This window comes from Ursus arctos, unplaced genomic scaffold (assembly GCF_023065955.2).
Source record: "Ursus arctos isolate Adak ecotype North America unplaced genomic scaffold, UrsArc2.0 scaffold_1, whole genome shotgun sequence".
NCBI lineage: Eukaryota > Metazoa > Chordata > Mammalia > Carnivora > Ursidae > Ursus > Ursus arctos.
In genome coordinates, this window is record NW_026622763.1 from 41,613,025 (window position 1) to 41,624,308 (window position 11,284).

Here is an 11,284-nt window from a genome sequence, read left to right on the forward strand (position 1 = left end):
TCGAGGACTCCTCAAGGCTGGTGGTCTGAAAGTACCTACATCGGAATCACTTCAAGAGTTTAGTGAAGATGTGGACTTTTAAATTTCGTGCTCTGATTTCTCTAGGGGTATTTTCGAGGCTAGGACCCTGGAATATTCAATTCATCAAGCTTTCTACATGATTCTCATGCACAGTAAAATTTGGGGGCTGCTATTTTACCTATATCTATTAATTTCAGATTTCCATTGGGTATGTTAATTTTTTAAAAGAAATCTCCTAAATAATTTAGTGCAATGCTTAAGGAATTTTATAATATTAAGTTCTTAACAAAGTCTTTGACCTCTTGTACTTATTTATACTATCTTAATAAAACAGCTGTTTGAGAAAATATCCAATATGTCAGATAATAGTCCACCAGATTGGTGAGGTGTAGTCTCCTAAAAAAACCACGGAAGGAGAATTTGCAGGAAAGAAATTTTAGAACTTAAAGGAATACAGAGGTTGGAAGATTAAAGTCCTATGTGAAACTACTCTTTTATGCATCTTTCTATGGACACAAATTAAAATAATAAAGATATCTGACTAAATAAAGAGACTATCATTGGGCATTTTACATGTCTCGTATGAGTAGTTCAGTTTGGGTTCTCTCTGCTGTAAGTAGCAGATCGCCAAATCAAGCTGAAAAACATTTTTTTTTTAGTTGGCCTATATAATTGCAAAGTCAAGTTGGTAGACTCAGTTGGATCCAGGTACACACAAGAGGACTTCAGGAATCTGTGTCCCTCCCATATGTCCTATGCATTGTCATCATTTCGGACAGGACTTGCCCAGTAGTGAAAAAAGATGGTTACCTCCAAGGACAGGCCTGGAACACATTGGCTTGGCGATTCCTGGGAAGAATCCTTCTCTTTTTCAGTAATCCCAATAAAAATCCTGTGGTTGGTAGACTTCCCATACACATGGATCAGAGGGATGCAGAGTTTTTAACGGCCAGATCTGGGTCATGGGTCCAGGCTGTGAATGGAGTTTGCCCTGAGATGGTGGCAGAGGGTGAAAATCAGGGAGCTCTTCTCAAAAAAGAAATACAGATCATGGGCAGATGCGAACCACAGCTTAGTGTGTAAACTGAATAGAGTACAATTGGTTTCCATTAACTCCCTTAAGCTACTTTAAGAAAATCTTTAGAATCTTCTTTAAACTTTCAATAAGATGCTTGTTAAGTTTGTTAGCCTTTGCTGTGGATAGTCTTTATACAACGAGGTTTCCCTTCCTCCCTTCCTCCCTCCTTTCCTTCCTTCCTTCCTTCCTTCCTTCCTTCCTTCCTTCCTTCCCTTTTCTTTGTCTTTTTTTCAAGTAATCAATGCCTTTCTAATTTATGACTCAGTTTTAATTTTTCTCCTCGTTCTGGGCCCAGAGATAAAGAATAACCAGAAATCTTAGCCTACAAAACCTTTACTTAGCTTTGATTTAACCTTTTTGGCAAAGCTAATGAGGTATATCTCACACCTTGCCCCTGTACAGAGAATCATATATATTTAGTCATAAGGACAGTATTTTACTATTTAAGCCCACAGTCCCTGGAGTCAGACTGCCTGGGTTCCAAATTCTGTCTTTGCCATTTGCTGGGTGTGCCCTCAGCACTTAAACCTTTCTATGACTGCATCTTCATCTCTACAATGAGGCTCACAGTGCCACTCCAATAGCATTATATGATGATGGATTACATGATCTGAGCTGTGTGGTGCGTGGTGAAGGCTCAGCAAGTGTCAACAAAAGTCTGTATTCACGCGGAAGCTCAGGAAGTCCGCCATCACTGTTACAGTTTCCCACTGGCGTGCCCTCATAGACGTGCATGTGTAGCTCCAAGCAGCAGGTCTACGTTTCTCTCAAAATTCTTTTTTCTTTGCAAAAAATCTTTACTGCAAAACGCTCTGCTTTAGTTCTGCCACGTACTTTACCTTCCTCTTCTATTTCCAGCTCTCAGGTTCCCCTTTTCTCATGACTGCTGAGAAGCCTGACTCAGCAGTCTCCTCTATGGAACTGAAATTCTCGACTTTGCTGAAAAAGGTGTAGAAAAGTAAATCCACGTGAGCAAAACTTTGGTGAGGTCAACTCCAGACCGGGGAAGAATCTGTGCTACTGTGCGTTAGTTCTTACATAACACTTCACAAATCTTGACTGCCACAGACCTGTGACTGGGAGAGAGTTAGGGATGCAGGTGCAGTGAGAGGTAAAAGCTAAATGCTGCATGGACTCTGTTCTTCAGGAGAGGACAATTTTGCATCCCATTATTATGTAGTTGAGCTTAACACAAACTAAAACCATTTTTACAAAATGATCTGATTTTTAAAATCCTTTTTTAAAAAGATTTATTTATTTATTTGAAAGAGAGAAAAGGAGTGTGTGTGAGTGAGCCCGGCTTGGGTGGGGGCAGAGGGAGAGAGAGAATCTCAAGCAGGTTCCCTGCTGAGCACAGAGCCCAACACAGGGCTCGATACCAGGACCCTGAGATCATGACCTGAGCTGAAATCAAGAGTCGGACACTTAACCAACTGAGCCACCCAGGCACCCCTCATTTAAATCTTCCAAAATCAATTTATTGTTTTCTCTGCATATAACGAATCTGCTGAAGATGATGAGGATGATAATCACAATTTTAACTAATAATCATTGTTATGCTTAACATATGCCAAACTCAGTCCTACCTGATTTATGAACACCGATCATTGAACTTTGCTGCACCACTGATTCCACTTTGCAGATGAAGAAAAAGAGTTTTGGTGAGGGTTGGTTTCTTGTCTAAGGTCATACAACTTCTAAGTACGGATTTTGCATAATAACTATACAGAGTGGAGTATTTGCTTTTAGGCATATACTTGAAAGAAAATCAGAAAACTACCAAACACAATGATGGGGGATTAGGATAGCTGTTTGCTTTTATTAATCATTGCAGCCATCTACAAGATCCCTCATTTTGAAAATTCAGTTTTTTAAGCCTCTTATAATGTGGTATTTCCACTTTTCTCCTATCTATCCTTTTACTGTTTTGACTTTTTTTCATGGATTTATTCCATAGACATAAATTGAGTGTCCACTCTATTGAAAATTACATAAGACTGAGATAAATAAAAGATCCTTATTCTCTCTAGAAAAGTAGGTTGCTTTAACTTATGGATAGTCACCTTTGGGAATTATAAGTTGTTCTTCATTAAATATATATATATATAGAGAGAGAGAGAGAGAGAGAGAGAAACGGAGCAAGCGAGCACAAGGCAGGGAAGGGCAGAGAGAAAGACTCTTAAGCAGGGTCCACACCCAGTGCAGAGCCAAACAATAGAGCTTGATCTCAAGACCCTGAGATCATGACCTGAGCTGAAATCAAGAGTCGGACACTTAAAGGACTGAGCCACCCAGGTGTCCCTCATTAAGTATATATATATATATATATACACTTTAAAGGTTTTATTTATCTGACACAGAGACAGAGAGCACAAGCAAGGGGAATGGAAGGCGGAGGGAGAAGCAGGATCCGTGTTGAGCAAGGGGCCCAATGAGGGGCTCAATCCCAGGATGCTGGGATCAAGACCTGAGCCAAAGGCAGACACTTAACTGACTGAACCACCCAGGAGCCCCTCATTAAATATATTTTTTAAAAAGTCTTTTGGGTGATATTGACAGGGAAGCCTAGGATAAAAAGCAGGCAAAATTTTTACCAGCACTTCACTCACAAAGTGTTCTGGAGACAGGAAAATGTCTTTTAGGGGAGCTTTTTCTTGATTCTGCCTTGTACTTTGTCCACTTTGCACACATTTGTGATTTGCTGTCAAAGAAACCAGCGGATGCACTAATAGATAAAGAAAAAGCTGAAGTTGTGAACCACCTGTTTCAGAATTATAAAACATTTTTTCTCTCAGTGGTATTGCCTGAAAGTTGAAGCTGACTCTCAAAGAGATAATAAGAGTTTTCAAGGTGACCTCTTAAATTTCCAATGTTATTATATACACCTGGTAAAAATAATTTAGATGAATGTCTTAATTGTTGTTCACTTACTCTGTTTTCAAAATTTTCTCTATTAAAATAATGCTTGGAGAAAATATTCACTATAATAGATGCTGGCCAATGCTTCCTTCTTAGAATTGTGTACAACAGTATTCAGAAAGACGAAAATTCTAAAAAGTGAATCTACTTGATGAGATAAACTATCTTCTTTCTATTAATACTGTGCATTCTTGTTTTTGACTGTTTACACCTCACTTCTGATGGAATTCCTGTAAAACAAAATACAACAAAACAAAACATCCCATATCCTTGATAAGATAGTCGAAGAAGCATTTCTTAATTCCTGATGGAGGCACTTGGACCAGAAGGTACAGATGCTTCCTAAGCAGGAAGCTGGGACATTTGGCCCAGGATGTGGGGAACTATGGAGTTTTAAATCTAGAAGCAAAAAACGTGAGCCCTGGAAAACAAAGAATCCATTTCTCATGAAAGAACATCATAGTTTAAGCTACTATAAGACAAAGGTTGGCTGGTTGTCAATTTCATTTATTACTGGTGTCGGGAAGCTCTGTTAAATTTGTCCATGTTTTAAAATTTGGAAACAACAATCAAATTAAACTTCAAGATTAAAAATATCCCCTCCCCTCAAGCTAACTCTTTAAAAATATATATACGACTTTATTTTTTTCCGGTGGCTGAAACGTGAAAACCTAACACAGAGTAAAGATAGAATACCTTCAGTTTAGATTTCACGCCGCTGTCTTCCTCTTTGACTAGAGGTTAGTGATTCTGGACATATTTTTTGGTTATTTAATAAGACCCACAAACCAGGGTGAAGTTGTATGATACCAACTTGAAAAACTCATATTGTTTAGTGTAAACCGCTTGATTGCACCGACAGAGTTGGAAAATGTTCCCTTGGCCGAGCAGCAGAGCAAGGTAGTGAGAAGGAAACGAGGCATTACTCCATATAATATGCGAATGTGCTGCTTCTCAGACTTAAAAAAGAATGCTTATTGATTGAAAACTGAGGCCATGTGGGAGATGAGCAACCGGCTTTTTCACATAAAGGTGTCAGGACTAGCAGGATTTTTCTATGTTTGGTTTTGGTTTTTCTTCTCCTACGATGTATTTATGGAATCAGTTCTGGTCAATAATTTGGGCATCTTCAAAATTCAAATTTTTAAATTTCAATTGAGGATCCAGCAGAGAAATCTTTGGTTTTTTATCCAGGCGTCACTGGCTTTTAGCCCAACATATTTGTGCCTCAAATGAGCAGAGGCATTTTAAAGATTTCTTCAAGGTTTTGATGACAGGAACACAGAGTGCCTTTTAGCATTAAAGATATCTTTAAGTTTCTCATTTCCTGTCCCTGATGTGTTCACCTTCAATATTTCTTTCGTATCAACAGATTTCTGAACAGCTCTCCAATAGCATTCCATCTGAAATGGAATTGATTTTGTTTTGAGGCAGGTAACATTAGGAGCTAAGTGCATATTTCCTGTTTAATCATTTCAGTTCATTTCCTAAAAAAATGAACACACTGAGTGTTTAACCTGTTTGGTGGTGGGAAAAAAAAGTATAGACTTTTGGCCCAAAGCCTAAAAAAACCCAATAAGAGCTCAAGAGGCAGCAGTTTGGGAAGCAGTTAAGTATGTAATTAAAAAACAAATCTAGAATCCTCAGATTGCATTGGATAAACTCTCAGGGTTTCTGAGGGTCAATGTCAGAAGACATCTAATCCAATCATCCATTTTGGATTTGAATCCCATTATATCCATGCCAAGTGGTCACCCTGATGTATAATGCCTTATCATTGTGGGGACAGGTGACTTAACACACCCCAAGGTACATCTCCCTCATTCTGACCACAAGGAAAATTTTCATTATGTGGACTCAGAATCTATGTCATGGTAATTTTTACTTATTGGTTCTGGAGAAATCAATGGGGGCCACACAGAACAAGTTCTAAATTGTATTTGACAGATCATTAAACTTCTAAAGGCAGACTGACACCTCCAATTCTGTCAACAGTTCCTGCATCCCAGGTCTGTTGAACAGACTCCAATTTGTGTATGATAGTTTGTGACCATGGTGCCCAATCTCAAACCCCTGCTCCAGCTGCAGCCTGAGCAGAAGAGTCAGTCAGGACTTTCATCAGCCTCATTTCAGGCAGAGGGATTCTAATTAAATAAAGCCCTAAATGACATGCACTCCTTTGGTAACTCTGTTCTACAACTGAACTCTATTAAGTGTTATATCAACTACTAAATCTTTCTCGTAACTATTTACTAGGTTAACACTCCCACCAGTACTCCCCCACACCCGACGCTCATAACAACTAATATTTTTTCTGTTACTCTGCCAGGGATATTCAACTGCTTTGCATATATTAACTCACGTGAGCTACTATGAGTTGGCTGTTAGTATTATTCCCTTTTACTGATGCAGGAAGTGGGGGAAGTAGCTTGCTGAAATTTATCAGGTAATTGACGGCAGAACTGGAGAATGAACTCATGCTCTTTCTTTACATATGTAAAACATCACGCAATTATTTGACTTTTCTGGACTCAAGGAAAAGGCTGCTCACATATGTCCATTACGTCAGTTTTTATTGGCTTTTCACTCTGATTGATCCAGATCTTTGTGGATCCTGAGCTGGCCTCTGATGTATTCACTCTCACCCTAGAGTTCAAGTCATCAGCATTAGCTTGTTTTCTAAATCTCATCCAACATACGTATAAAAATGTAAGACTGGACAGGGCCAAACTAAAACAGACCCTCTGGTGCATCAAGAAAAGCCACGTCTAGGTTGACATCTATCCATTAATCAACAACTTTGATTAGAAGTGTTCAACCATGTATGTGGCTTTATAATTATACTATTTTTCTAGCTGAAGGTTTCTCAACTCTAATGTCACAACCTACTGGTGTGTTGTGATCAACTGTGAGGTGTTTCATAATTAATTTATTTCTTTAAAAAAATAGAGTAAAGATTACCACCAAATTAAAGCCACGCTCATTCACTGCCACTTTGTCAAACTTTCTTGAGTAAGATAAATAAGGTAGGGGTTATAGGATATAGGATATAGGATAAGAGTGGATATGTCCTTGGGAGAGTGACAAATAGAAAACTCAACTCTCAAATGTGTAGTGGCGGAAAATAAGATGATAAATGTTGCTCTGGTCCACATTTTTCCATCTTGGCTACAAGGATTTAATGAGAAACTTTATCAAATTCATTTCGAGTATTTCCTCTCTCCATTCCCATGGCCATGACCTTGTATCAGGTTCTTATACCCTCTTTCAAAGAGTATTAGAATAGATTTTTCACTTTGTTATTCTGAAAAATTTCAAACACATAGAAAAATGGAAAGAACAGTTATAATGAACATCCATATACCAACCCAGATTTAACTTTCATCTTATTACCTTCATCTGTATTTATTTGTATATTTTTTTTTTCTCTGAACTGCTTGCAAATAAGTTGCAAGAATCAGGACAATTCCCTCCTGGGACCAGTCATCTGCTTGCTTTCTCCATTCCTTTCTCTTCCTTTGAATTGTTCTGTATCTACCACTGCCTGCAGACTAGGTTTCCCATACTCTCTGGTGACTGGGTCCTGCTTAGGTTTTGGCCAATGGGAAGCACTGGCTGGAGAAAAGATGGTAAGAAGAGAAAAGAAGACAGGATATTTCTACTGCCCTCGCTGTGTTTTGGGAAGAGCGCCTTTCTCCATGGTCCAGTCTTCCACTGGTGAGCCCCTGTCAATTCCCACTGGACAGCCCTGGATCCTGGGCTCCAATAACACCACTTCGTCCCATTGTTCCTCCAACTCAAAAGGTAGCAGTGGCTTTCTGCTTTTAATACCTGGATTGCCTCTTTTTACCTTGTTTGCTTTTCAACTCTGCCAACACCTTTTTTTAACTAGTCCCCTGTATTGAATCCCTTCTTTTGAACTCTCTCTCTTGTGAGTTCTGTTTCCTCCCTTCTTTTGTTTTTTTTCTTTCCTTTTCTTTCTTTCTTTCTTTTTCTTTCTTTCTTTCTTTCTTTCTTTCTTTCTTTCTTTCTTTCTTTCTTTCTTTCTCTCTCTCTCTCTCTCTTTCTTTCTTTCTTTCTTTCTTTCTTTCTTTCTTTCTTTCTTTCTTTCTTTCTTTCTCCTTTTCTTTAAGGTGTGCACTTTATTGAACTGGATTCAAGTCAGTGTACAGGTAAGCCCTGGCTGCCTCTATGTCTCAACTGCATTCCCAGGGAGACCAAAAGCCTTCATACATCTCAAGTTGGGGGAACAAAAGGGGGGACCATGATGGCAGACCATTCAAAATAAAACAAAAAGAACAAGTATTAAGGTGAAGATTTTTAAAAAATTGGACTACATAATGTACACAAAAGCAATGCCATCACCCTCTCCTGTGTGGACTCCAGGGAGGACTGGCCCTTCTCTTCAGGGAGAAATGGGTTGCTTTTGGGAATCCAAGGGACTTCCTGTGGTAATGCATCTCATGATATTTGGAATGACTATTAAAAAGAGAGAGCAATATATAATCAGTCCTCTGCCACGTTGTAGAACTTTGGGGATGCTTGCTCCAACCAACTGCTGTCACCTTCACTGTTCCAGTTTTAAAATCTTGAGTCAAGTGCCAAAAAACAAAACAAAACAAAAATCCAAAACCAAAACCAAAACAAATTAAAACAAATGAACGAACACATAAAGCCATGCCAATCCCATGGCATTTTCCGCGCAAGTTAGGTTTTTGTCAAAAAAGGGTGTAACGCAATGAGCTCACCCAGAAGCACTTGCGGTGGACGATGGAGGGGCAGGACTCGTCGTCCTGCTGTCTGCCTGCTGATCCCCATCTGCTGGAAGGCGGACAGCGAGGCCAGGATGGAGCCACCCATCCACACAGAGTGCTTGTGCTCAGGCGGTGCGATGACCTTGATCTTCATCGTGTTGGGCGCCAGGGCGGTGATCTCCTGCATCTTGTCACCAATGCCCCGGGGGACACGGTGGTGCCACCAGCCAGCCCCGTGTTGACGTAGAGGTCCTTGTGGTTGTCGACGTCACACCTCATGTCGGAGCCGAAGGTAGTTGCGAGCCACAGGATTGCGTGTCCGCTCGTCGCCAGTGGTGATGGCCTGCCCATCTGGCCGCTCACAGCTCTTCTCCAGGGAGGAGCTGGAGGCTGTGGTGACCATCTCCTGCTCGTAGTCCAGGGCGACGTAGCACAGCTTCCCCTTGACGTCACACACGATGTCCCGCTCGGCAGTGGTGGTGAAGCTGTAACCACTCAGCAGCATGGGGTGCTCCTCGGAGGCCACACGCAGCGCATTGTAGAAGGTGTGGTGCCCGATCTTTTCTGTGTCGTGCTCCATGGGGTACTTCAGGGTCAGGATGCCCCTTTTGCTCTGGGCCTTGTTGCCGTGTAGGAGTCGTTCTGGTCCATGACCGCCATAACGCCCTAGGGCCAGGGGCGCCCCACGATAGAGGGGAAGACGGCCCGGGGGCGTTGTGGCCGGTGAGGTCGGCCTTGCAAGCGCGGGAACTGTTCTTGACCGTGAGCGCAGCCTACCGTCATCCACCGTGAAGGGGTGGTGGTGTAGACCCGCGGCCTAGGTGGTCCAGCCGTGAGGGCGAGGGGGCCTGTGCTTGACGGGTGGATGCGGTCTTGACAGTCCCGAGTTCTGCTTTTTTGATTCTGAGTAACATAGGCTTTAAATTTGTTGATATCGTTCTACCAAAAATAAGTATTCTATCAACCTCAACACCATTATCACCTAGGGAAAGTAATAATACCTCCCTAATATCATCTAATACTCCAGGTCTTAGTAATGCTTCCTCATTTATCCCCCAAATGCTTTTTATGTGATTTCTTCAAAGTAACGCAGTCAATGTTAAGTCACTGCATTTGATTATTATGTCTTGTCTTTTCTTTTTTAAGCTTCTCTTAATCTGGAACAATTCCAGGATTTTTTTTTTTTCCTTCTATGACATTGACTTTTTGAGGGCCAAAGTTGTCTTCTAGAATTTTCCACATTCTAGATATTTTCTGATTTTTTTTCCTCTTGGTGCTGCTGGACTTATTCCTAAATTTCATACATTATTTCATAATCTGGAAGCTAGGTATAAAGGCTTGACTAAATTCAAGTTAAAATTTTTTGGCAAGAATGCTTTTTAGATGTTGTTATTTATTTCATATTGTGTCACACCAGGAAACAACATGTGTGAAATATTTAATCACTTAGGTAAGATTATGACTATTAGCTCTTTTTTTGTTTTTATGACTGCTAGATCTTATAAGCAGTCAATTATCAGGATAGTTGCCACTTTTGCATTTGATTTTGGCACTTTTGTAGCCCTGTATGATAACTAATTGAATGTTAGTATTCTATTTCTATTACACTTTAAGCTTATGTTTTATGTATATAACAGCTTAGTGACCTACGTAATTTCTACAGACGTCTACCTGCAGATTGTACATGTTCTGTGAATATTTGTGAAATGAATGGCCAGCTGTGAGTTTTATAGCAGTGTGATTGCTTGCTCTTATATCCTAGTTCTTCTTTTACTGATCTCTTTCTTTTTTGCTAATCTCCTTTACTTTTAGCCTTTATATCCAGTTTAAAAAAAAAGAAATAGAAATGGGTTAGAGCTGAAGTCAACTTGCTTTCTGCTCATTCATATTCAGTGACTCAACATGTCTGAAAATGAACTCATCATCTTTCCTACCAAACTTGCTCTTCTCCCTGTATTGCTTAATACAGTGATTAGCATTATTCAATGGCACCAACTGCCCACGGAGGATGCATCTTTGACCCCTGACTGTCACTCACACCCCTTATCCAATTATTCCTCAAGGCGTGTCCATTCTGCCTTCCTGGCTGTGTCTTTCTCTATAACTTGAATCTTACCCCCATTACGCAAGTTCAGTTTTTCACCCACCCACCAAATAGACTGCTTCAAAAACTGCCCTCCCTGCTTCCAGGCTCACACCCTCAAATCTCTCTTCCACAGTACTTTCAGAAAGATATGCAGATTTTTTCATTTCATTTTCTTGCTTAAAATATTTTAATTGCTCTCCATCACCAACAGGATGCAAGGCCCTCCCTCCATGTCAAGGTGCTTCAGCTCTCCAGGATCTCATCTTGATGCTCTGCTTCTTGCCCCCTCACCCCTACACTAGCCCTCACAAGTTACAGCTCTGTCATAGGCTATGCTTTCTTCTCTACACACCTGTACACATGTCGTTCCTCCTCCCTGAAATCTGCCTCCACGTTGTCCTCACCTGGTCACCTCTGCTGATGCTT

The 11,284-nt window shown here is 40.5% G+C and overlaps 1 pseudogene; it reads right to left on the reverse strand.

Annotated features, from left to right (window-relative positions):
* Window positions 1-8,736: 8,736 nt before the first annotated feature.
* LOC123000459 (actin, muscle-like) lies at window positions 8,737-10,894 on the reverse strand (annotated as a pseudogene).
* Between the last annotated feature and the right edge of the window lie 390 nt (window positions 10,895-11,284).